Raw genomic sequence first — 27,859 nt, 5'->3', positions numbered from 1 at the left:
CCAATAATGGTCTTCGGCTTTGGATGATCTCAAGAAGCTTCTAATACTGATCCCTCAGACCAGATCAGGCACCCTGGAGTTTTGATCTGGGATAATGAGCGACTAAATCTTCCTACAGTGGGCTCAGTTGATTAATTAGACTGCTGCCAGAGTATTACCAGGGCGGGGAAGTGTGCAGGGTGAGATTTTCAGATAAAAAAGAAGATACCATTCCCTCTAGCTCTCTATTTGCCGGGCAAACCCCAACCAGCTGGTACTTTTCAGTATCTTCAAATAAACAGTTATTAACGAGTGCTGCTCAACACGGGGTCAGTCATTCCTCTGAACATAATTTTTATATGATTGCATTGTACATGGGAGCTGACATAAAAAGAGAGGTTGTGGTATAATCTTCTATTTCAACGCCTTGTATCTATTTACCGAATCGATAGAAGAGTCATTCCACAAGTGTGAGGTTTGAAGACTCAGTGCATCCATTAACAGTTCTGCAGGTTGTATAAGCTAAATCTTGAGGTAGCCCAGGCAAGCAAATGGTCTGATGATACAGACGCCAAGCATTCATTTGATCAGGATTTCAGTTGTAGTTTTGAAATTGTTCTCATTGAAGGATAGTGTTTATGAATTTCGTTCAATCAGTTCTCCTTTTTCAGTCTCTTCACTTGTTCAGGACAGATCAAGCCAACACTGTAAAGTACAATATCTCTCATATTTTACTTTGGTCAGGACTTTTTTTTTTTGTACCTTTTTGTGTGTAATTGAAAAATGTACCTCAGGGTTGTTGGGCACCTCTGGTTGCAGTTTTCTCATAACAGAATGATATTCACTTGTACGGCTTCCACAAATCTGGCTTTTGCAAGGGTTTAACCGTCCGTTTCTTGCACTCTACCTGCTAAATTGCAAGTGGATGATGATGAACGACATGTTGGCACAATTCTAGCAGATGGCCAGCTGATCTACGTCACTAAAACCTTTCTTGGTTCTGCTATAATGCATTTAGGGGCAATTTGTAGTCTGGGAACTTTAAGTGCCTCAGATTGTCTGGAACCTTTTGTTGAGGCTGTGCTGGAATTTCTTTTTCCACAAGGCCTTATCTGCCTGCTTGAGGTATTGTGTTTTTCCTAGGCAGCACTGTAAGTTCAGACATGATCTGTGAGAGTTCCTAATGTTTATGAGCAAAGACCCTTGTCTATCAGCACATCACTCTACACTCTCTGAAACAATGAATGAAATGACCATTAACCCAATGGTATCACCAATTTATTTTCTACGGGTATCACACCCCCCTGGAGAGGATATTGATACACAACACAACCATGCCCTCCGTGCAGACTCGCTGTCCTTTTTGTCAAAACAAAGAGAACTTGAGAGCATGGAGGAGAAAAATACTATGGCGAGCTGGCAATGCCTTAACCTTAACTGAACCACCATCAGCATGTGGCAGCCAGCTGGTGTGCTTGCTAATCCACAGGATGCTAACTCTGCAAGTCTTCCAGGGCTCTGCTGCTTGAAAATGTGCTGGGCTCGAGGTCAAAACTTCCGTAATCAACATTTGTCAGAATTAGACTTTGTGCAGGTCAGGATCCAGATAGGTCATTTATTTCACAGTGTCTCCAAAAGGCTTAATAGAAGATTATGACCAACTATCTTCAGGTTGAAGTATGGATAAGCTATACAGGAAGTTGTTAACCCAAAGGTTTTCCAGAACAACGGACAGGTTAATGAATTTCTAAAATCTCAGTACCAATGCTTATAGTGATGTCTTTTTCGCAATTAAAATTTGTCACATAAATCCCTCTGAGATTATGCATGAGATTGAACCTATGATTGCTTTTTTTAATGCTTCATACCCAATTGAAAACGTACCACGGTGACTGTATGCAGCAGGAAATTAAATATATTTGCTATATGTTCAGGAGACAGCCTCTTCAAAAGATGAGAAAATTGCTTATCAAGCCCAAAAAGGTTCTTACTCGTACATATCAGCTTACAGATGAAATGTTTTTTTTTTTTTTGTACTATAATATGAAGCTTAGTTAAGGTTTGTGCACTGGCAAGGTGAAGACATTTTCCTGGAGCGGAGTGCCAGAGCAGATTGTGAGCTGTGATGCCATCATCAGATTTGGCTCATGCAAGCTCTTGGATTTGTAAAAAGATTTTGTTCACTTATTTCAAAAGCAACCTGTTGTCATATGAACACCACCAACAGTGTCTCCTTCCTGGAGTTCAAAGCAGCATTTTTACGTCACATTTTGGTTTTCCTGATGAAAGTGAATGGCACATGCATTATTAATAGTCTGTCACTTTGGACTTTTCCCCACAAATTCAGGCTCTTTGCAGGAAGATGTAACATTATTGCTCTGGTTGAAATGGAAGCTTTTGTTGCATCACTGTAAGCTGTCAAGCATTATCTCACAGACAAACACAGATGTAATAGTGATTTATTTCTCTTTCACAGATACACTGACAGCTGCTGTCTAAACCAGCCTGCTACACTTACCTGCTCTGTGGATCGCTGTTTGAAAACTAAGGTACAGTACAAATACTGTTTCTTTCTGATGCTCATCCTGTGTAATTTAAGGTTGAAGAAGATTTGATTTGGGGAGACCTGGAGACTCTGATCACTGGGCTTTCGAAGACTCTGTTTAGATTGAATTGGATGTGATGTGACAGAGTAAGGTTTTTTTTACCTTCAAGAGACATCCGCAGAGATCACTTCATTCACGGATGCTTTGTGGGAACACTGCTACTGAAGCAGCTATTTAAATGGGATATTGACTACTCACTTATCTACTCATCTTAATCAAATGTCAGGAATGAGCTTTTCAATATTTGGCACATTTATGAAGAGTTTTTTTCTCCAGCCAAGGACAAATGTAGTTCATGATCATCTGATGCATTATAACCACCAGTGCATTGCAATGAACTGGCTAAATTAGAGTAGCAGAAGTGTTGTTCACTCTTCATTATGCAATGTTATTTTGGTGAGTACCATTTTAAAGACCTAGTTATTCACTAGGTGCAATGGAGTCTTACTTTCCCCCCCTTTTTCTAACACTTTGTTCAGTTGTGGTTATTTCACATGAAAGATTTCTGTATTTGTGTTGTCTGTCGGAGTTCTTTTACTGGTTTGAAGTTGGCGAGGCTCAGTTGATGACAGCTGATGAGAATTGTGTGGTTTCCCCCTTACATTGCCAGGTAACTGTCAAGTTTGATCAGTCCACAGAGTCCTGATAAAGCAGATTATTGGAGTTTCATTGAACTCTTACACCTACAGATGTGGTTTTCTGAACTTTAACATTATGGGTTGCACATTCAGTCAGGAGTATTTTAAGTTATAGTGAAATACTTAAGCTCTTGACTTGCAACGGCCTGCTGTTAATTAAAGTAATGAATGGATTTGATATCAGATTTATGACTAGAAAACCTTGACACAGTGCTGAGCTGCATCTTAAATGAATCTTCAGCTTCCAGTCCTTCAGATGGTGTACACCACTTCTATATTGTGTCTACTGTGGACCTGCTATCTCCCCCTGAAAGTGCCCTGTCCCAATCCTCAACACTGTTAAACAAGGGGTGGCTACGGAAGGGGGTTAAATTCTCAGTCGGCAATATTTGTTAAATCTTATTCACTGAAGCCGACACTATGCTCCGATAGAACAACATGAATCATCCGGTTTTAGAAAAAAGAAAATGCACCTCTACGTGCACGTCAAGGCTGTTGTTTGTTTTGCAAAAATCGACCACGCCCGTATCATCCTGTCCACTCAGCACACCCCTGTGTGAGAGATGACTCTCAGGCATTTTGTGAGAGAGTCAGATGATCCTCCCTCCCCGCTTGCGCATGTAACAATATCACAGGCACACACTTCAAGCTAGGCATACGCTAAATGACGTTAGCAGTTGCTATCTATGAGTAAGTTAGCCAGCCTACCTCTGTGTAGCGTGTACTCCATGCCGTTTATTGATGAGAGAAGACACAGGCGCGTTCACAGGAATCTGGTGCACGCGCATTGACGAGCACTCTATTGGAGAGAGCTGAGGAGCTTGGTGGTAGAGGGGTAGGGGCGTTGTAAACTTTTGAGGTTCGACTGAGTCAACTTGATCTACCAGACTTATCGACTGCAGCTTTAAGATTTGAAACCATGTTTTCAGGAGCTCTAAGTCACTAATTTAAACCATTTATTACATTTTCTGATGAAGTAGTGAAAGGAAAACTGATTAATTAGCTCTATGGTGTATTTAGTATCTCTCATCTCCCAGTAGTTTGTAGCATCACAGTGTCATAGTTCATTGATGTATGTTGTCTGTCTGTTTCTCTACATTGTTATTCCACTACTACATCTTTCTTCTCTGTTAGTTCTATCTGTTCCATTTCTGTCTGTTCCGTAAAAAGGACATCTCCCCCATCTCCTCCCTCTGAAGTTTTGTCTGAAGTTTTTTCTTTACTAGATTTTGGGCAACGTAAATAAACTTGACTCCTTAGAATATTCATCTGTTATTGTGATTACATCGCATATTAATGAAGTATACACACCTGTTACAGGTTTTCCTGTGAGGTGAGCTTAGTAGTGAAGTTGTCATGAAGGAGAAACCACTGCAGAAATGCGCCAGAAACCTGTAGAATCACTGAGAAGTCATTGTGTCTGGCTTGGCATTTCCCCAGTGAGCTTGAATATGGACAGTAAAGGACAGGGCCAAGGAGCGCAGATGACAGGGCGCCTCATGGGATGGTTGGAAACAGATGGCTGGCCAGATGCAGGCCCGATGTGACCTTGAAAGCATCTGAAGGTAAAACCAGCAAAAACGTCTGAAAAACAAGTGACGATGGACAATGCAGCAGGAGTGGCAGTTCTGGGTTTGGTGAAGTGTTTAGTTCAGTTGTTAGACTTGTTTGTATACCCATTACTGTGTTGCATTAGGGTGTGTGATCACGCATACAGTTAATTCTCTTTGGCGTGAATCTCATCACAGAGGTTCAACTTTGCTGGCATGTTCAAATTTGGTTTGCTTTCGATTGCAAGTTAACCAAGGCGTGTGTACAAGTAAAAGCTTTTATTAATTAGAAAAAACTTCAGGTTGGTGTTGCAGAGAGGCCAAATTATTGAGGTTGCAGTCGGTGCAGCTTAACGTAAGAATGAGGAATTTATCTCAACTCTTTTCCATCCTTTATTTCAATTATCAATTAATCCGATGATCACTTTCTAGATTTATCAAATAATTTAAAAGTGTATAACATGTCAGAAAATAGTGAATAAGTGAATAATCAACTGTCTGAAGCCCAAACTCAATTATTACAGATTAAGAAAACATGCAAATAGCTGCAACCACTGGATTTTTTTTGCATTGTTATAAAATTGCTTAAACAATAGTCAATTACCAAAACTGTTACAGATCATTTTTATGTTGACTTTTTGATTTATCGACAATCTTTTTAAGTTTGGTTTCTCACATTTGAATTGACATGAATGATTTGGACATGCATTCAGTCTTAGACATTGATGATCATGGAAGAACCAGAGTTGTCAGACCTGATCGTCTGATCCTTTCAAAAGAGTTTCAAAGAACTTTTTAGACATGCCTCCACAGGTTTGCACCTCCAAGTGTTTGTTGTGTTTATTTGCTGGGTCAGATGACATTGACAGGTCATAGGTTTGATACAAGAAATATCACGATTAAAGAGGTACTGCACACATAAACATGTTTTTTGAGCTGTAAATTTGATGATAGAACTGAACTGTGATGAAACACGTCAATGTTGGTGTTAATATTGACATTTTATGGGTAGAAAATGGCTGAACATGCCCCCTACTGTTTTGAATCAGCCCGAGCCTTGCAAGTTGGACGCTGAGGTAGAGTCGACCGGTTGGGACGTCTCAATGTCATCGAATTTAAGCCCCCTGTATACTTGCTATGTTGCATTTTCCAAAATTATGCAGTGGGTGGAGTTAGGCTCAGACCAATAGACTGTATAAATATGGACGTAGCCTCTCCGTCGAGGCCCGTTCTCCCAACTTCTTGTCAGATTTGGACTCTGCCTCATTTCCTCTTACTGAAAAAGGGCATTGATGTGACTTTGGGTTGAAGGAGTTAAGTCCATCTGGCTGTATTCTGAATTAACAACGTTAGCACCACCGCCCTGGAGCTAGGCTAACAGAACCCACTGATAAACCCCCTTAGTGTTGTCATGGAGATATGACCTAAACATACAGACTATAATGTTTTTTTGTACCAGGCCTTAAATAGGTTTAATTATGCTGTGAAAATGGCCTGTTTAACATGGGGGTCAATTCGAAACTGCTCTATTGTGCATATTACTCCTAGTGGACACTCGGAGAACTGCAGTTTTTGGCACTTCCGTATTTGATCAACACGGAAGTTGCTGTGGTAGGGGCTTGCTTAGACCAGGGGGGGAAGTTACACTTTAAAGGTTACAGAAGGATTTGCAAGCGAAAACACTTTGCCAGAGAGACACAGGACTCTCTGGTGGATTGGTGATTGTTCAAGTTGGTCACTTGCTGAACAGTAGTCATCTTTTGTCAACAGTAGTATAGCAGAAGAGATGCACTCCTTATGCAATTCAGGCAGCAGACTGAAGCAAACGGCCACCAGCAGCCTGTTATTGTACAGGCCTCTGGGGGCTTTGAGCTCAACAAAGGGAGAGGCATGATCAGAGTTGGGAACTGGATGGTGGGGGGGGGGGCTGTGAAAAATAAGAGGAGATGGAGGAGGGTAGAGGTGTCAGGCGTATAATTGGGGTGAGGAGATCTCTGGGGTGGATAGAGGGAAGCTTTATTAAGACCGCTCAAGTCTGATGTGCTTGCACGGCTGCCGAGTTCTTCCTCACACACCCACGCCTATGGACCAATCTCCCATTTCCACAAGAGACTCTGTAACAACAAAAGGATGAAGGGCAAAGTCCTCAAGCTCCTTTCAGTCACAGATAAGACAAAAGACCCCATTACTTGAAAAGCACTGATGGGGAGGCAGCAGTGCATGGATATGCCCCTTTTTTGTTTTCATCAAGGGCCTATTGTTTCTGCTTCCTCACTGGTGAGATAAATTGCTATTACTTATTGATAGCACCGCATTGTATCCGGAGATGCTGTAGAGATTGTGACTCAGTTGCACTTCAATGAGACATGCCAGCAGTTCATTCAACAGTCTACCATAAATGGTTGCCGCTTAATAACCTGAATTCACTTACTGTGAAAAGAAGACGTCCTGTTCTCCTCGCCTGTTTGTCTAAAAATAATACAGGTTTTTGTAGTAGCCATTACAGTGACATATTTAGACAGCGTACACATGAAAATCCCATTACATTTTGCTTTTATTATATTTTGCTAGAGAGACGGCAAACGCATGGCTGGGAAATGTATTGCAAGCAGAACATCTATGAAATATTTACAGCCCAAAGTGTAGGCAAATATTACAGCTCAGGATGGATGAAAGCTGAATAATCTCTCTTGTTTTGCCTCACAAGGGAAAACAAACTTTCCAGGGTGACTTCCCCCGTGACTGATCGTATCAAGTCTGAGGGATAGATTATGAGCTTAACTGCTTATTTTCCCCGCTCTGTGACCATTGAAATGTCACGTCTGATCAATGAATTTCACATATCAATAATTGAAACCTTTTGTAGAAGCCCCGCTTCCTTGACTCTCCTGAAAATGTCTGCCGCCCCACAAAAGCCGATTTTGTCAGTGACAACAAAAATTTAGTGTTGAAGCGGGAGGTGGTTTTAGGCTGAATAAGTGCCCCCGCCTCAGTTCTCTCAGCTGTAAATTGGTTTCTGCAGAACTCATGAAAAAAGGGGCTGGGGGTTTGTTCTCTGCTTCCTTAGTAGCTTGTTAATCCCCCACAGCGCTGGCCGGAGGGAGAGCTGCATGCACATACACTGCCCTTGTGGAAATGGTGCCACTCCTCCTCCAGCCCTCTTCCGTCTTCTTTCCACTCTGTCCTGCAGGGCTTGGCTAATCCTCTGCCTGGTCATGGTGGGGAGATTGCAGGCTTTTTCAAAGCCCTTTGCTGGCTGGACTTCAAAGTTACAGGGATACAGAGACTTGAGGAGGTGGGAGAAAATGAGGTCCAAGCAAAGACTGTGAAGGGTTCACCTCAGCTTTTCCTCGTGCAATTCCTGAGGTGAAGAAATCTGTGGTCTCAGAGCTTTATTGATTGGGAAGACGGGGCCATGGAGTCTCTGAAGATCAGTCGGTGGTGATGTATCCAGGGCTTTTGGGCCCAGCTGTGAATTTTTTTTACTTAATTAAAGATCACCTCCAGGCATGTTTTAAGATTCATAAAAAAATTCTACTTTCAGAATTCGAAATACTTTAATAATCCCATTGGGAAATTATTTAAATAGTGATTTATCTGATATAGTTTTCACAAAGAATGTATAATTATTATCTTGTTAAAATCCTTAGAATTACATTTATTCCTTCTTCCTAATTCAAAGTCCAGAATCTTTTAAATATGCAAATAAAGTTAATTTCAGAAGTTGAACTGTCGGAGGGAAATGTATAATTCCTACTTCCCTGTAAAGTCCACTCTCAGTGTGTGTGCACTAGGGGCTTCAAGTTTCCTCAAATTTCCAAACTACTTGTGATGTCTCCCACCCCTTAAAATTGGATTTTCAATGAGCACTGAGAAACCTTCTACCACCATTAGATGTGAAAACATCCTTTGAGAGTCAGGCTCTGCACATGCATCCTTCTGCACAGTGAAGCTCAAACTCTCAACCGTAGGAACAAGAAGAAATACATTTTGGGTGAAGGGAGACTACACAATGACAAAAATGTAAAACATTGTAAATGGCATGAAGCACAAATAGATACTACCCAAAAGTGAAGCGCGGCTCTAAAAGCTTACATATCTTCATAGTTTTTCTTTCTGTTTAGTGTTCAAACGCTAACAGATCTGCAACAATGAGGCCTTTTCTTTTTTCACTGTTTGTTTTACGAGCTGCTGCCAAAATCCACAGTGCAAAGAGAGGTCGATTACCCCAAATTAGTCAAATTCCTCCACTGTCAGGAAAGGTTCATTCACTGAGAGAAAACAGATCAGTAGATTCTGAACTCTGCCTTCAACCTCATCTTTTGTCTGGGGCTAATCTTATCGGGGGCTCATCAACTGAACATTAGTCAGCTGCAGATTCACAGGATGTCGGGAAGCCGGAGATTTAGGCTCTGTCCTTAAACTTGTCTTTGTTAGAGATTCAGCAGCTCTGTTATATTCCCAGATAACACAAGAATAGTAAGAAGAAGCGAGTTCATGCCAGAAGAAGAAAATTCTATGATATTAAAATTCTGTATGCATAATAATGTGTAGTTGGCTGTGCCAGCAGTTCGCTTTGAGCCGACTTTACAAGCACTAAGCGTGTTCTGACTCTGGAAATAGGAACTTAAATAGAGTGTAAGGGTGTGTGTGTATGTATGTATGTGTGTTTGTATATATGTATGTATTTATATATACTGTATATATATAGCTCATGGAGGCATGAAGGTAGGGCTGGGCGATGTATTGATATTGGTATATAAGACTAGACATAGTCTTAGATTTAAGTTTCTCCGAAGTGCACCTAAATGCAGCATGAAGTCGTATGCTTTACCGTTACTTGTGTTTTTTCCCCTAACTCAAAAAGGCAAAATGTTGCCACACTGATGCCTTTAGGGTAACAGGAGGATTTAACAGTTTGGTTGTTTCTCTGTCCTCTCCGACTGGCAAAGCATTTGCAGGAACTGGTAAGGTAATGTTAGATGCATGCTACTCCCAGTAAGTTACACTGTGTCGTCTGTTTGTTTTTGTTTTTAGATTTGTTTTTTATGGCTTCCGTACTTTAGATACTATCTAATGCATAATCATATATAATTAATGGAGATTGTATCATTTTGTATTGAAAAAGTCTCTAAGTTTTGATACTTTTGACAACCTTAATCTGAACACAAAGGCATGATGAACTTTTTAAGTCTGTCCCTCGTCAATAAACGTCTATAAATCCATTTTATAATCATAGAAATCAGACGCTCCCTATAACTCCAGGACTTCCCTGAGAATCCTCTCCTGAGAATCAAGTTTTCCAAAAGTTTCTTTCTTGCCAATTCAGCGATTCGATGGTGAGGACTGAAACCTGAAGGTATAGCCCACAGATAAATGCACTGTATCCATGGCAACGTTATACGTCTTATTTGCATCTCCCAAAGAATTATGAGGACTGTAGCTCCAAAACATTGAGTATGATTATCCCCAAATAGAAATAATCACAACAATGGCTACAAAGTGGGTAAATATTAATTGTATTTATGTTCCTTTTTTGTTAAAAGTCAGTTGAGCCCTTTTGCCCATGGTCTTTTTATATTTTAGGTACCTTTTTTAATCAAGAGTCTTAATTGCTCTAACAATTCAAAAGGTTCACTTATCTTAAGGCCTTGATTTCTAATGAAGGATGATTGCAAATTTCTTGGGAGCTTTGAATTCACCATCGCGTTCATTCAACAAATACATCTGCGTGTGCAACAATGTAATTACTCTAAGTGGACTCCTGGGGTTTGGGATTATACGTTATTCCCCTTCTTGATGTTCAGAAAGTGTGCAGTCCATACACGTAGACCCGGACCCTTAAAGTACACACACACACACACACACACACACACACACACACACACACGTTCTACCGTGTGAGCGTGAGATGTCAATAAGCTATTTAAAGCTCCACCCTGGGGTAACCCTTCGTAAAGGTTAGTTAGCTTTAGCTCAACGAGGAGGATTATGTCATTTACTATGGCTTTCTTAGTAGCAGCTGCGATTGAGTTTTTCTTATTCCATTTAACTTATGTCATTAGTGCCGCTTACTTAAAATGGATTGTAGATGATATCGGTACGCTCAGGCTGCAACCAGACCTGCAGTCTGTTTACTTTGATCTGAACCACCGCAGAAAAGTTCACTTTGTTGGAACCACCGACCAGCTGCCTGTAAACAAAAGTTGCCAGCTCGTCCGGGGGCACAGTTCTTGTTTTTTGGTTGTTTTTAAAAAAGTTCAATTAAGGCTACAACCTCTGATGCTCATTCATGTCTTGTTTGGTTTCTCAATTGACTGATTCAGTATTTTATCTGAAAGATTTCAAACTAAAAACAATGATCCATCCCAAAATCCCAGAGCTCAAGGTGGTGTCTTTAAATAGCTTGTGTTGTCTGATGAACACTGCGGAAGTATTAAAGTTACAGTGGAGAAATTGTCGTTTGATAAATTATTGATTGACAGAAGTTGGAATTGCCTTTTCCCCATCAGTCCGTGTTGCAGCAGTTTAGAGCTCAAGTGATGAATAAATAAATGAATCAGCGAAATGAATCCAGACTTATTTGACAATTGATTAATTGTAGAAGTCACTTTTTAAACAAAAAAGCCGCTTTGTGAGGATGTGATGCTTTTCTTGAATATCATTGTTTTTTGTATTTTTGATAAGTTGTACTGATACCAGTATTGGAAATAGCGAAAATGCTGGTATCTGTGTTGTTGAGTTCAAGTCTGCACCAACCTGATACCACGTTATTTAGTCCTGAAAGAAATCTACTTTTAAGTAGTTTCATTTCATCCTCGTTACGAATGATTGTTAAACTATTCAATCAAAGACAAAACCAATCATTCTCTGTATGAATGTATGATAGAAATCACATCCTACCCATAATAACAGAATAAATTAAATAATAATGTATGTATATACTTTTTAATGCGTGGGTATCAGATCGTTACGCAAGTGTGGGTATTGGAATTGGTATCGGGAAGGAAAAAAATACTATAAGAACATCTCAAATATTTGAACCACTATTTCCCTCATTTCCCACTATTGATTAGAATGGAGGAATAATTCAGGCCTGCAACAGATTATTGAGTGTATCTGGTCCGAGCTTTCAGTCGACTTGTCTTATCCTTCGCTGGGAAGTGAAGACGATGTTGCAGACTGACCCTATTGACAATAAAAGCCAGTGGTTTATGGGTGCAGTTGATGCAGCATGCTGTTATTGACCAGAAGCTGCCGGCATAATGGATGAACCAGTCTGATTAGTCTTATTGACAGCGGAGCAGTGGAGCCGGGCAATTTCCTCTACCTTATTTTAAAGATGAGTTTCCACCTCATATACCCGTCAGAAAGAGCCGTGCTGATTTTGCTGCACAAATAGGTTTTCACACCCCCCGCAACAATTTCTTTCACTCTGAAAATTGATTTGATGGAGGTGGTTGATTTTGGAGATTTAACTTTCTTTTTTTTGTTCTTTTGCATGTCATGTTGCGACTGCTGCGGAGCACGAGGCTGTTTATATGAGACACTCTCTTATTTCTTAGAATCGATGTTTACAAATTCCCCAGTTGGGGCGTTAAGGAAGATTGCTGTATTAATTGCCAAGGTATGCCATCCAAACAGGTAATTGCAAACAGTTTGGCGGAATGTAAATGTGCTCAGCTTGAGCTTAATAGAGTTTGTTTATTGAAGTGTTGCCGTAACTGCTGTCAAATTAAGATGCTTCGATGGATGCACTCTGCTTTTAAAGGATCAATGTCAAGAGGCCATTCCATATTTTTAAAAAGTACATTGCACAAAGGATGGTTTTGTTCAACCAACAGTCTTAACTCCAAGATGTTCAGTTTACAACTATAATAAACAGAGGAATGCTACTAACTAGCTTATCAAATTACTAAAATTGTATTAATTTCCAAACGAACGACAGACTAACTCATTTTAATTTAGTCTCTACAGGCGTGCATGCAGCCCGGTAGGCAATTTGTTTTACCCATAGGTGAGAGTTCAGCAGTGTGATAGTAAAACATGCCATCAACTGGCATTTATAGGATTTAAATATATGGAAAACATTCGGACGCTTGTGGTTTTTCTCCAGTAAAGGTGCATATTTATACTCATATGAACCCATAAATAACCACCAACCAAAGAAAGCAATTATCTTGATGCCTTTTTTTCTCCAGAGCACTCCGACTTGAATTAAGGGGCCCTTTATCATGACCGCCCTCAGCCCGTAACTCTGCACTGCATGACTGACCCATGATGGATGACTTGTCCATGGCAGCCGACACAGGTGGACATGTTCACTAAATCTCCCTCTGTCCCAAGAACCCCCGTTAACTTAACACGCCATTTTCAAAAAATATCGACCATCTCATACCTCTACGTGTGTGGGTGTTTGGAATTTGTTCATCTTCATTCACGTCTTCTCAGCGGGCTGCGCCCCCGCACTCGATATCCAATTTCTGCCCAACTTTGGGATGAAGAAGTGGAACACTCTGGGCGGCTGCCGTTCTCACCTCAAGCTTCTCTCCATCAGCACACACCCTTCGGCGGGGCTGATCCACGGAGAGGAGGGTTAAGCACTCTCCTCATAAGCACATGCGGTTCTCAGCGATCAGTGGGCGGATGGGAAGAGAACAGGAGGATGAAGCAGTTGAGAGGGTGAAGAAGGTGATTACTGAGGGCCAGCTTCAGAGAAAGTGGCACAGAGAAGCAAGATGATACTTTTTTTCCCCTTTGTGGTACAGCAGAGCCTTTTCCGACAGACACACACACTTATCAGTCCTTTCTTCCTTGGGAGGTTATTTTCAATCACTCCTTCTCCTGCCTCTTGGAGCCCATCGTCCTCCCCTATTATTTGTCCTGTCCTCTATCGTATTCCTTTTCACCTGTCTTATCTCTTCACTCTCCACCTTCTTCAACAGAGCTGTGATTGGAGAACACTGAGCACCAATGATCCAATCTCATCCCTATTCATAGACTTCAGAGCACTTTTCCTCTTCCCCCTCCTCCCCGCCCAGTTCCAACATCACTCAGCACTGAGCCTGCTGCCTCCGCTTTTTACCTCCTTTGTTTCACACATTTTGTTTAGCTTTTATGTCCCCCTTTTACTCATCTGACTGACTTGCCTGCTGTATTGAAAAAAAGTTGACATGGCATCACAAGCAAAAGGCTTGGTAAGCTTTCTAGAGCCAGTCACAGTGCGCCATTCCCCCACCGTAATTACCTCTGAAACAAGCAGCTCTGGGAAGTTTCAGCGCTGGTGGACACGTCATTACTGACAATCTCCCAGTCTTTATCTGCCATAGCTAAGACGCCCTCGCACCGCAGGGCTGTGATGATTGCCTTACTGAGCAGGAGGAAGAAGAGGAAGAAAAAGAAAGAGGATGATCAGTGAAAAGGAGCCGTGTGCAATTGGAGGTTTTTCATAAGCACGAGAGAAGTGACGCCGTAACTGAAGCCCCTGAACATAAAAAAGTGTTTCACACCCAAAAAGCCACTCAAACCTGCCAAAATACCCATCTGGGTTTCCATGGTGATTCGACACACTCCGGCTCTTAAGTGCAAAACTAACTGTTACACTAACACTGCCCTGTCAAGCATCCTTTTGCCGAAGTGGCGTCCGGTGCTCGGCTCCCGGCCTCTCCTGTCAACACAGACCCCTAAAGAAGAGGGGATTCTTTGTACCATTCGGATCAAGTCGTCAGCACCGCGGCATTTTCTGCTCAGGCGGTGTCACAAGTCATTTACTTTCCTCAAGGAGTGTTTCCATCGGCTTTTTCCTGCTAAAACATGTATTTTGTGCCACACCTACAAGCTGCCATTTACAAACCAGTTCTTAGAAGTAGCACCTTTTTTTGTGTGTGGGTGTGTGTGAAACTGCTACATGAGTTTGTTTGGGGTCACTCGGATGTTTGAGTTTAACTAAACAGAATTGTGGATGTGCATAGCTTGGTATCTGTGCTCACCTTAAATCTTTTAAGTATGTACAAGCTAGTAGTAAAACTTTGGACATGAAATATACTTAGGAGGAGGAGAAGGAGGGCTTTTAAAAATGAGCAATTGCTAATCAATTGTTTGAAAAACCCTTGCCAGACACGTCAAGCAGAATACTTCTCTTTTTAGAACATGTCTGGAGGGGGCCTTGAGGGGCTTTGTATATTCCTGTACCTCTTTCTTTACTGTTGAAACAAAAGGGTGACTCATTGACTTGGAAAAATCTGATAGCGTAAGTCTGGGGGCCCATTTGTAGTCAAATTGCTGTTTCAAAAGAAGTCTTTGTCATTCTGAGGGAACACATTTTTTTCTGGCATTGAAATGAGGCACTAAATGGTAGCATAGTGGCTATCAATCCGTAGTAATAACCCAAAGGCTCCGGAAATGTTCTCCGCTACCAACCAACTGTTATCACCATCCATTCTGCAGCACATACTTTACCTTCTGTGCCCAGTGTTTGTGCTTCAGCGTTCCATGAAATAGCTTGGCTACATACACAGGCTTGTGGGTGTGTGATTGCGTGTGTGTCGCTCCATCCAGTTCCAAATAGGCGTGGGGCTGTGCTGAAAGGGGAAAAGGGAGGAAGCTGCTGCCAACAAGCAACGTAGACCCAGCAGGTGGGAACAGGTGTCATTTACCTACCTGCCTGGCTGCAAGCACCTGCCTCAAGGCGGAAACAAACTGGTTCTTGAGTAAGCAACACAAGGGAGTGCACAGTTATTACAGTTTATTTTCCATTCCCTCAGTTTGGGTTCTTTGCTTCACAGTAGTACATATTGTTAGTCATTTTGTCTTCATAAAAGTGCAAGAATCAATTTGAGAAGTGCAGAACCTTCCTGTCTGGCAGCGTTTCAATTGTCACAGATGGTTTGGAAATGGCCCATCATTGTAGTTCCTCCACTATGGGCTGCCGATATACCTACGTCTTTGTATGAAATGTTAGATTTTATTGGTTTCAATGCCAGTATCGATTCTGTTTATCTGTCCAAATCTTTATCGATTCTCTTATTAGTTCCGGATCAATTTCCGAGTTTCGTTTCCAGCTGTTGTAATATCTGAGTCTGAACAAAGTGTAGATGAAATGAGAGAAAACTGGTACAGCTTTCTTTGGGTTTTCAGGTTTTTCATAAACAAACAAACTGCTAAGCCTGCCGCGGTGGCGCTAAAAGTATTATAACGCTTTAGGCCATTTCTTCCTCCCCACAATGAGTCGTTCTTGGTACAAGTCACCAGCAGCGACTAACTGTCAGAAAGAAACACGACAACGATAAAAGGAATGGTTAATTTTGGAGGCGAGGCGTTCAGGTTCTGATCCCAAATTGTTTCCAGTTTTTCAACGGGAACCGGTTCTCGATTCCTATCCCTAGTAAGTATTTAATGTTTTGCATCATTGATTGTTGTGTTGACTCACCGGCACATTGGATTTTCTATGTTGACTATTACTCCCATTTTCATCATAAGTACAAGTTGGAATTTTAGCCCTATTTATTCTTGGTCCCCCAGTTGTTTGGACCAGACATCAGCAGACACTTTGCGTCTTCTCTTGTTATGCTCTGACCGGCCTGCATCCTCTTCACTTCTGGTCTTTCAGAAGTAAAACACACCACCAGGATTGAGGTTTTGTGACTTACCACTGTTGGACCATACAAACTCCTTGGTTTCCATGTTCAGGATCTTTGTGTTCCAAGAATCTGGACAATGTTTCAAAAAGGGCTACACATCCTACTCTGCCCCCCAATGTGGATGTAAACACCCTAAACTTAAAGCTGAAAGTCAGGACTTTTAAACCTCCATAGACATTGTTTTTTCATTTTAAATCCTATTTTCTGGTTTACAGAGCCAAACAATGAAAACCATATCACCGCCCTACTACTTCCAGACTACACTCTGTACTCCTCCCCCACAGACTTCTATATGTTTGTTGCTGCACATCCCTTTGGGCCCGAGCTCCAGTTTTAACATCCCCAGCACTCTACTACCCCATAATCTCATAAATTAGTCATCACTTTATTCCTACCCAAAAGGGCATATGCATAATTCAGAAAATGGACACAGTAGTAATAAAGGATTTGTTTTTGTTTTAAATCCAAGCTTTATTGGTGTTTTGTCTCATATTACTGTTTGCATACGTGAAAGTGCAGCATGAGAGTTCGTTTTTATGAGTTGGACGCAGTAGGAGGATTATAATTTTTCAAAACAGTTAGTCTCTTCTCAGTTCCCTGCACACGCTCTGAAATGCTCCCCAACTATGCCGACTCAGACCAGGCCGCCGATGTCTCAAGGGCAAAAAACCTGGATAGGGAGTAGCTCTAGTGCTCTGTTGACGAACGAAGCCCATCCATGCGCCAAGTTCAACAAGTCAGCCGCTCTTCCCGTGCTGCACTCCCCTTCAGCCTTTCTTTCTGCACGCTTGCCCCCCCCCCCTCGCTACTGCACTCATCTTCTCCCTTTTCAAATGGTAATAGCACTGAACCATGCTGAAGCTCTTCAGCTAGAAGTGAACTCTCTCTTCTGAGAAGGGAATTTATGGATGGTCATGCAGAGTTTTTAAGGTTTGGCCCAGCAGGAAGTGAGCATTTTTCCTTGTGGCCGAATCATTTTGGCCACAGTCTCAGCAGCTCACCGCAATACACCACGGGTCCCTGGCTTTTGTTATAATGCATAATGGAACAAAATCCAGTTTTCGGTGCCCTCTCTTTTCACCCACTCCCCACTTTTGCGCTCCACAAAACCCACCGAGGACATGTGGGGGTTGGTGCTTGCCTTTCGCGTGCAAGTCGGCTCCCTGTCCAAGGTTAGAAAGTGAACAGAGGAAATTTGCCTCTTGAGCAACATAGACAACTCGAACGCTCATTTCCCCCCCACACCCCCCTCATCAAAGCCAGTTTAACCAAAGAACAGACAGTGACGATCAAAAGCTGAGCTGCAGCAAGTCTGCTGTCTGTGTGTTTGTGAGAAATGATCACACTTTTAGCTACAGAGAGAGAAGAGTCAGACAATTGCATGCAACTGTCTTCTATTGTTTTATAGTTCTTCACCCATTCATCGCACAACCATCGGCTGTCAGTTCGACTGCCAGTAAATAAACACTGTTTTTTTCCCCCAGAGTTCTAACAGATGCAGCAATAGTTTCAAATTGGCAGCTATTTGCTAACCGAATTACAAGAAAAACAAGGAAGCAGATACTGCAACATTTTTATTTTTATGGTTCAATACAAAGGTTTATTCCTCACCTAAATGTTAGAAAAAAAGAGAGTGGGAGGTGACAGCTAGGGATTGACTGTTTTTTTTTTTGTTTTTTTTAGGGCTGATGCTGATACTGATTTTTTTTGTTTTTATTAATCAGTCTTAGCCGATGACCAAGACGGATTGACGATTTTCTTAAGCCGATATTTGGAGCCGATACTACTTTTGCTCCCTTAATTTACATCTTAAAAATGATGATGATAAATGTTACGAGTCTAAATTAAAAAAAATAGGAACATTTATTGAACTTAAAAAAGGCATCTCCAGCAACACAGAGCTGCCTGTGAACGGCTGCCTGTAAATAATGTCTGTCTGTAATAATCGGCGAAAGCAGCATTACGCATAGGCCGATACCAATACACATAAAAAAAACACCTGGCCTATCACTCAAGTTACAACCTCCTGGGCTGAAGAAAGAGGCCAACATGATAATTAAAAAAACTGTAGTTCTTTGAATGGCCACTTGAGGGTGGCTCCAAGATCGAGTCAGTCCTCATGGAGCCCTTGTTAAAATGCCCAACTTTACAGCAGAAATAAACATTTTTAAAGCCTCCACAAAAACAGTTTTGGTCTACAGCTAATTTCACCATTCATGACAACTGTACGGGGTAGTCACGTTTTACATAACTCACCCGTTTGAATGATATTAAAGCTTCAAGTTATGCATAATCTCTTCTTTTTAAAGAAATCTATCCTTGGTTCTAAAACCATAGATTTTTTCGTGTATTATGTATATTGGGGTTTTAAATCACGTTCAGGTGCTTGAAGATTTTCAACGACTCGGCAAAATCTTTGGCTTCTTTCTTTCTGTTGCATTGAACTCTTGCCATACAGGAAAAGGAATTTACATGACACTGTCTGCGATGCGCTTAGCTGTCAGGTTTTATTTAATGTTTAAAAGGCAAAGAATTACACTAATAAAACACTCAGGAACAGCACCGGTAGCCAAAATAAAGTGATGTCTCTCTCTGTGGGCATAATCTTGGCACTATTGATTTTGAAATCAGCCAGACTAGTTTACTCTCCGAAGGTGTGAGCCCACTCCTTTAAACATGAAAATCAAATGCTTGTAATAAGTTTTTGTCAAGCATAAATAACACATTTTAGCACGAGAGCCAGCAGTTAAAGCAGTTTTGGACGATTACCAATCCTACTCTTGCATCCAGTACCCGATTATGAGCCGTGCCAGTTGATCAGTTAATCCCTACTTGAGTCATTGCTGTGAAATATTATAAAAATTGACAGAGCTTGTGGGTTTCTCAGCATTTTATAACACAGCTGCTTTGTTTACTTGTACTTTGGATGTGAGAGAGGGCAAGACAGCTTGGAGTTCATATAGAGGGAATGCAAAGTATAACAATCCAGTGTTTATTCCTGGAACTAACAGATGACGTCAGATGAAGTCAGGCCGGATGACCATCTGGGCTTCACAGGGTCTGTGACCCCAACTCATTCGCCATCCAGTTTTTCCTTTAAATAACTTCAGTCGTTATTGCCAGACTCTTTTCAGAGCCTCAGATCTTGGAAGAAAAATACTGACTTGTAAACACTGGGTTGTGCTTGATTACAGTTGCATACTTGTTAGTGTGTGCGTGAGGGGAATGCGTCTCTGTTGATTGTGTGCACGAGTTGATTGGTGGTGATTTGTGTGAATTAGTGAAGGACGGATTGGAGCGACACATCAAATTGAGGCGGAGAGTGGAATCGTTGACTGCCAAGTCTTAGAGTGAGATTGTATTTAAAGACTGGACTAAAGCTTTCTGCACTACTTATCTTTTCTTTGGGGCCGTTTGCTGCACAAAAACAGGAAAGGGCAGAAGAGCACCACCACAGATCCCCTCAACACCGATCTACCCCAGTTTGGTACCTCTCTAAAATGATCCCTTCTCGCACCAAACCTCTTCATTACTCTCTAACAAGCCTCTCGAGGTTGAGAGTGTTGTGCGTTAAGGCAATTTCAGGCGTTTCTCAATAATTAAAGCACAGGGTTAAGCAGCACTAGCTTGCCTCTTAGCTATTTATTCTTTCGTGTTCAGTTAGCCCGTTGGGACCAAAGATTGGTTCACCGTGTGAAGGTACGGTTTTCAAACTCAGCCTCGTCTCCCAGGGCCTCGAGGCTGCTGCAGCAGAATGTCACTGCCACTGCATTTCAACATGGCAAATACATCTGCTCCTGCAGGCTCCAGGCGGGTGATCAAAAACCTAGCAGCTGTACCATTCACCATGCCTGAACACATTTACTTAGCCTTGCTTTTTTCATATTCACGCTTTATTACTGGTGTGTGAATAAGTAATGCAGGATCAATCAGCTGAAACTTGGCCAGAAGGGAGGTTCTGGGACTTTATAATAGTCATTTAAATAAGAGGGCGGGTGGCTTTGTTTTTTTTTTAAAGATTTTTCAGAAAACGTTCCCACTCAAATTCCTAGTGGATTTGGCTCTTAATTGAATGCTGCCTTTAAGCGAAATCGTTTATAATTCACGACATGCATGGTGATGGGAATGGAAGAAATCCTGTCTGTGTCTGTCTTCTGCGCCCATCCCAACCTGGCTGTTTGTTTTCAGCTGCTTTCCTTCATTTTCCCTTCATTTTCTCTCCTTTGTTCTCTGCTCCCCCTGTCATCAATGCCATGCCAAACACCCGTTCACAGCCCCTGAAACACTTAGTTGACTTTTCATTGACGCAAGTTGTAATTGGCTTTTAATCACCATTTTACATCATGTTTTGATATTCAAATCAGCTGCGTTGGCTCGGAGAACGGGGCCTCTTCAGTGCCTCGTTGTCATTCACTGTGACTGGAAGGAAGCTCCAACAAGCTGTGTTGGTGCACAAAATCTAAAGATTGACACCTGAGACAGAAGCATTTGTGCTGACCGCCATCGGTTATGAGATGCTCAAACAAGTTGAATCAAGCTGAATTGCGACCACTCAGACACTCTGTGTTGACCCCTTATTTGATGAACGTGACTTCATAAATAATACCATTGAGTTGAAGAGTCAAACTGGATCAGTGACACATATTCCTTCCAATCATATCAGTTCTATGAGCATCTCAGATCTTTATCAGGTCCATCGGTTTCTTCCGTATCAAAGTAATCCAGTCGATTGCTGTCTGTATCCATGGTTACAGTAGAAATAAGAACTGCCAGAAGACAATGCAGCATGAATTTGCATCGTGCAGATTCATCAAAATAAAGAAATTGAACAATGAGTATTCACGCTATTGAATGTATTATTAGAAGTGGATGCCGGATCCTAAAATGGTGCCCTTAATTCAGTTCATTGAGAATTGCTCTCCTGATTCATACACCAAAAGGTTTCTGGACTTCTGGGTTTACTCTGTGATATGACTATGCAAGACGGTGTTTCTCCCGCTGGCCCCGCCTGTGACTAAACGCTCCACTCTCAAAATTGGCACGCTAACCTTACAGGTTTTTAAATTGCTTTTTTGGGCCTGAGGAAAAAGTCTGGGTTAAAAATCCATAATAGAAAGAGTCATAATCGTCCAGTTTGCAGTTTGAGGTCTCCTGTCAACAGTTTTACAGAGGTTTCTGTCTGGTGACCTGTAGAGAAAAAAGCTTTTTAGGCCACTGGGGGATTTTTCGTTGCAGTATGGCGAGTGGCCACTGGATCACCTGTTCGGATCACCCAACGCACGATGGGCGTTATAGTGCCAAAATTAAAGGTTGAATATGTAAAATCTTCATTAAAAGCTATATTTAGAAAAGTAATAATACACCCACGGGGCATTTTTAGGGGTACAGAATGAAATAATTGCTTTTCCATGAAAACAATATATTTTGACTTTCTGTCACGGCCTGTTTCCATGGTACCAGCCAATAGCGGCCGGCACTGCGGGTTGCCAGGGTTGTCTGTTGTTCATAGGCTGGCACTGGGTGAAATGGAGTTTGCCAATCCTCCTCCAGTGTCTGGAGATGGGCAAAAACAAGAGTCAGTATAGGCCAAGCATTCACTCGATGGACTGAGATTAAGGAGTTCAGCAGCATTAAAATGCACGCCGAAGGCTATATTTCTTCTTGATCGGTAAGATCACTTTTATGTTTACCTAGCTGTAACGGTAACGGCTAATGGTAACTGTCAGGCTGTTGGCTACTGGGCCGGGTTTGACGAACATGGCAACCCGACTGCTGGAATTTAATTTTATGTTGTTGCGACTACGATCCTGAGACACTAGATGGCGGTGTTCTGCTCGTTCTCCATATTCAGCCTTTAATTCATACAGTAATTTTAAAATTGAGGTTCATGAAAATTGCGTGACAAAAATCGATTGCACCACTGACCACTGGTCAAATGATGGACAGCCTAAATAACCATGCATGACATGCCTATAAGATATGTGTTGACTATGCCATAAGTCTCTAAATAAAGGGAGTGATAACTGAGAAACAACAGCGTCTGGTCCAAAGGATCAAGATAAATAACTGTTCTAAGTTAGAAAAGCATCGTCTTATGTAAACAATGCTTTTGTTCTTATAGTTTCAGTACTGGGAGATATATGTATATAGGTTTATTACAATCAATAGGTTCCATTTTTAAACAAACTGTGTATTTGGCAGGTCGCCACATCAGGCATGAAGATGTGCGTTGTGAGCGCAAGTCGATAAGTCAGGGTCAGTCTTCCGCCTCCGCTCAATTCTGAAAGCGGTTCCCACGCTCTTTGCTACGGGTGGAGAAAAGATGAGAGCAGGCATGGATCTCGTAGACGCCATCACTTTGACAGAAACAAACTTTTTTCTCTTCTTCTTTGTTCCAACTGTGAACACAGCAGCAAAAACCAGGACTCTGCTGTAAGATGTCCATAAAGTGGAAGACTCAGGAAGGACTGTTGTTGTTTGTGCTTTGCTCGGATAGCAATCATGTCCAATCCCTTGACGGTTCCCAGCTCTGCTGCTCGGTAGCCTTTTCTCACATTAGACAGGGCACCACAGGAGATGAGCATTAGCATATGAGTATTTTTTCACTTTCTGTGTCTCTGTCTACTTTTTAGTCCCTTGTCTATTATTTTTACTTTTCCAAACCCCTCTTCTACCTCTCCCTCTATCGATTTCTGTCACTGCCTCTCTCCTTTCTTTCATTTTGTCGTCCCCCCCCCCTCCTTCTTCCTCCTCTGTTTACTCTCTCTCCTCTTTGGGGGCTGAATGGTCATGAGTGACGTTTAGCAACTCTTCAGCAGCCGGGGAAGGCTTTGAGAGAGAACCCGCTCTTTTTTAAAAAACATCCCTGATGCTCCCCAAGAAATTGTGACACTAAGACGAAACTTAAGCTGGCAGCCCGCGTGTAAACCATTCAACTCCCTAGACCTTGGACAGGTTTTTTTTTTTTTTTCACTGTTCCATAAGTAAAGACTTATTCCCCGCTCCTTTCACTCTCCCCTGGCATCCATCTGGAGAATGTAAAAGCATTTCTCTTTTACTCCTGGACGAGGGAGGAGAGGCAACCTAAAGGCTTGTGAGTTATCGCACCTGCAACACCTTCTACTACACCTCCACCTTCCTCCTAAACCTTTCCTTCGTTTTACTAAGCCGTTCATTTAAAGACTGCGAGCTCATTTTTTTCAGTCCCGCATGAATGTGCCTACACATACATTATTAAAAAACTTAACTTCTTTAGTTTTCATAATGACTGTCAAGACCAAACGGGCCCTGAATCCCTGCTGAAAATCATAGTCCTCTTCTTACCTCAACCCTGTGGAGGGTGATCCCCTAGGAGGGATTCATTTTCCAATCCACTTGACCTTTGTGATTCATTTTGGTTGAATTGTGAGGGAGGCAATTATTATTTCAAGAAAATTTTAGGCGTTGCTTAATATTCAATGGTGACCCGAGGCCAGTCTTTAGACACTATATTAACTATAAATCACAAAAATAGCGACGAGCCCAGCCAGAAAACTGATTAAAAAAAGTATTTCTCACAATCTTGAGATTCATGTTGGTGGTAAAACCACGCTACCTACATTTTCACTGTTGCATTAACTCAATGGTTGAGCAACCAATCCTATTAAGCTTCAGCAGGTCTCCTGTCCAACCCTTTATTAATGATGCCCCATTATGCAAGACTCTGCCCCCCTCTCTGGCTATGAAACCAGGCTGATAACAAGGCCTGCCATTTAAAAGGCCACAGTATTCTCACTGTGTCATACCTTATTACAAACCACCATGAAATTTGTTTACACCCCTCTCCTGGCCTCCCAGTCCTCTTATCAAAACCTGTTTCTGCAAGAGCCATCACCGTCTAAAACGCCTTCATCAAAGAAATGGGTCTGAAAATGTCTATATTAGTGTGAAGTGCTTTTGCAGTCTATATTTTCCTTCCTCTGCTGCCCCCTCCACATTGTTTTTTAGCGAAATCAATCTTGTTTCCGCACAATTGCACAGATTGTAATCTATTCCAGCTAAAAGAGAGGGAGAAAAAAAAAGAGCTCAACTTGAAATAGAGCCATTCATCACAGAGTAAACAGCATAACAGAAGGGCAGGGAGACGGAGCAGGAGAATGTTAAGAGAAAATGCAAGTAAAGGGAACAGAAAAGAAATTGCCAGTGGAGAGGCAAACAAACCGCGACACCCTCTGCCTGACAGAAGTCAACGAAACCCGTCGCTGCTCCCTGCTCTCCTCATCAGGATGTGACATTTAAGAGGGAGGTGTCTTGTCTTTGCTGGCCTAATTAGCATTCCACAATATGCCAGCTGGAGATGGACACCCCGCCAGTGCTGTTCCCCTTTTCGCCCTCAGTTGTGTTCGTCCATGAAGTTCCTTACTTCCTGTGAATGTAACTGGCTCTCAGTGACTGTTCCCTCATGCCCCGAGGTCTTTATTGTGTGACGATGCACACAGGCTCTGCCAGTGTCGTCTCAAATGTTCCACTGTGGTCAGTCTATTTGCCATTGCCAGAGGTGTCAGGCAGTGGTAACCATGGTGACGGTGTCGGGCCTGAATTGTTGGAGGTGTTGGAGCCCCCGGGGCACCACAGATGCAACTACAAGAATCTGTCTTGCTCCGTGCACTTTCTGTGCCAGGTCGGTTCCAGTCCTTTTGACAAATGTCAAAGAAATGTCTCACAAGCCCACGACCTTATCTCAGAGCAATGCATGCTGGTAAATCATTTACATTTAAACGGCACAAACCTTTCTTTTATACGTCGGGTGACATCTTTCCCTAAAAGAACACAGTGTTTTTCACTGCTCATCCCAGAGATCCGTTGCATTGCGATGATAGTTGTGACATCTTACTTAAGTTTGACAGACTCTGGGTTTATATGTTCTTCTGCCATCAACTGCTCTGTTGCAACTGTTGAAGCTCTAAACTGCGAACTGAAGGATTCCTCTCAGAAATCACCACATACATGATGTTTAGAGGAGTAAATATAAAACCTTTCATTAACTGAATACAAGTGGTCTCACTATTTTCACATGTGAATATACATCACAAAGGAAGCTGGCATTTAAAACCAGCGGCTGAACTGCGTTACAGCAGTATTTACGTAATTTGGACGAAACTTTACACTCTTAGCAGTGTCGTTAATAAACTAAGAAAATACCCTTACTTTTAATTTATCAAGCATTTAATTCACACAGTTTATTTCATAGAACTACTGATTTATTGAATTACCATTAAACCGGTTATCTTGTGTAGGGCTGTGACACTAACCCCTATTTTGCCTCACCGCACTATTGACATGCTGACCGCAGGAGATTGGCTGTTGGGGCTGACCGGGAACCTTCAGGTGGGTCTTCCTGCTACACCGTTTAATTTATGCCCTGGCATCATAGTGCAACTCCCTCCACTTGTTGTGCTAAACTTAGCACCTGATGCTAACGGCGAACTGCTGAAATTTTCCAGCTGTGACTCGCGCTTGTGAATTTTGGTTGGTTGGTTCCTCTTTACTTGCATCAATCTACGAATCAATCTATGAATCTATCTATGAAAAAATACCGCATACTACGATTTTGAGCCACCCTGAATCACCGCAAGGGAAATCCTTAACAGCAACAGCCTTAATATCGTGATATTTTGTGATATATTTTGTTATGGAGTTATGAAATCACCTCTAGATAGAGGGGAGATTTTGAGCTGTACACAAACAGCTGTTAAATCCAGTTATATGACAAGCAGGACAACTGAAACCAAACACACACACTGCAGAAAGTCAAAGACAGCAATGGGAACGTGGATGGTGTGTTTGTAGAGAACATTATTGTTTTCTGCAGGTACACACGCTGCTATCTTGAGTTAGTCTAAAATGTCAACCGACCTTTTTTAGCAGGGTAGGTTAAAAGTATTCAGAGAACCCTCCTTGATGCATGAAACAAAGAAAAATATGAAAGGAAAGTGGGCAAGCAGCAGGAAAGAAAAGAGTTGAACTGAAGGCTAGGAACGGGAATAGGGCTGTCTTTTCCTGTTAATACCAAATTTGCACCAGAGTTGGTTTTTGTAGCTAAAAAACACTGATTACAGACTGTAAATTTGTTGCAGACTAGATGTGAAAAGGACTAATGAGGCTCCTTTTTAAACCACACATGTACCAATTCATTTTATTACATACAAATGTGGAATACTTTGCTCTTTCTCAGTGCCCTTCTAGGCGCATTACTCCAAGGAAAAAGAGTGACACACACATTGTTAGTGCCAGCTGTGATATTTGAACCTCAACCAAATGATACGGTGTGAAGCTGTACACCAGATTTGATTCAGAATTCTCCGTAAAATAACCAAAATAGACTAAATAAATAGGCCTCCTCCTGGTGTGTATGGGCTGTATTGTGATTTATTTATCACCTCAGTGTTTGGCTGCTTATCAGCAGTGCAGGCAAGTGTTGAGCTCGTGGAGATGACAGAATTGCATGGCTTGCTGTGCCGAGCTGAATCTCTGAGCCTGGAACAATAGAGGATGAAAATGAGAGTGGCAGCGCGGGGTTGGGGGCGTTGTCACTCGTGTGAAAGATAGATGCCACACAGAGCCCTGGCTGAAAGTGGGACAGCTCTCAGAAGGACAAAAGAGAGAGAAGAGGCCAAGATATAAAATAGCCTCTGTTTCTAGACGTCTGCAGCTCCAAGATCAGTGGTCTGGGCAGATCTTTCAAGGACTGATTCAGCAGCCCTCTCTCTTTCACGGTCTTTACAACATGTCTGTCTGATAAATAATAAGCACGAGTGGTTTGGTTCTGATGTTTGGAGCCCCTCCTCCGCTGTCAGTTCAAATGAAACTCCAATTTAGATTGTGTGCCTCTGTGCATTTGCTCCTCTTACTGTAGGTGGAGTTTTCTCCCTGCGGCAGTAAATTCCAGTGACATTTCATCGTCTTTGATATCCTTGATTGTGTACTCCATCGCAACTAAAACACAGCCTCTGAGTCTGTGCGGGTCTCTGTGGACTGTCTCCACTGATCAATTCCTCAGCCCATCTGTCTGCCAGGCTTATTCACAGGGCCGCACAGTAGGCGAGACGAACCCTCGCCGCAGGAGTCTTCATTAAACCGATCCTCCCTCACTCCTCTTACTCCCTCCTCCTCCTTTAGCACTCTCCAGGCCTGAGCAAAGTTAATGAGAAGATTCGATCAGCTGGCACCTCGACTACATTCCCTTATCCCCGCCGTCGTCTTCCTCCCACGTCAGATTTGACTCGTCCACATTGTTGAACGGTGGCTAGTCAGTCCTGTGACCTCCATTCCCACTCCAAACCCCAGTCGCCTTTATTAGGGATTAGACGAGGTAGTTGACTAAAGCAACATTGGAATAGTTTAATTGGCCATCTTCGTTTTAAAATCTGGATGTCATCATTTTATTCTACCATGATATGGTTGGGTAA

At 42.1% G+C, this 27,859-nt stretch overlaps 1 protein-coding gene across 2 annotated transcripts in view; it reads left to right on the top strand.

Moving 5' to 3' along the window:
* sema6cb (semaphorin 6Cb) overlaps positions 1-27,859 on the top strand; it is a 170,169-nt gene that overhangs the window by 17,764 nt on the left and 124,546 nt on the right. For both annotated transcript variants that reach the window (XM_083918214.1, XM_083918212.1), the window contains exon 2: positions 2,456-2,528. The gene's annotated coding sequence lies outside the window, so the exon portion shown is untranslated. The remainder of the gene's footprint in view (positions 1-2,455; positions 2,529-27,859) is intronic.

The sequence above is a fragment of the Echiichthys vipera genome (assembly GCF_963691815.1).
Source record: "Echiichthys vipera genome assembly, chromosome: 8".
Taxonomy (NCBI): domain Eukaryota; kingdom Metazoa; phylum Chordata; class Actinopteri; order Perciformes; family Trachinidae; genus Echiichthys; species Echiichthys vipera.
The sequence above is the reverse complement of the archived record's forward strand: the minus strand, read 5'-3'. Positions and strand labels throughout refer to the sequence as shown.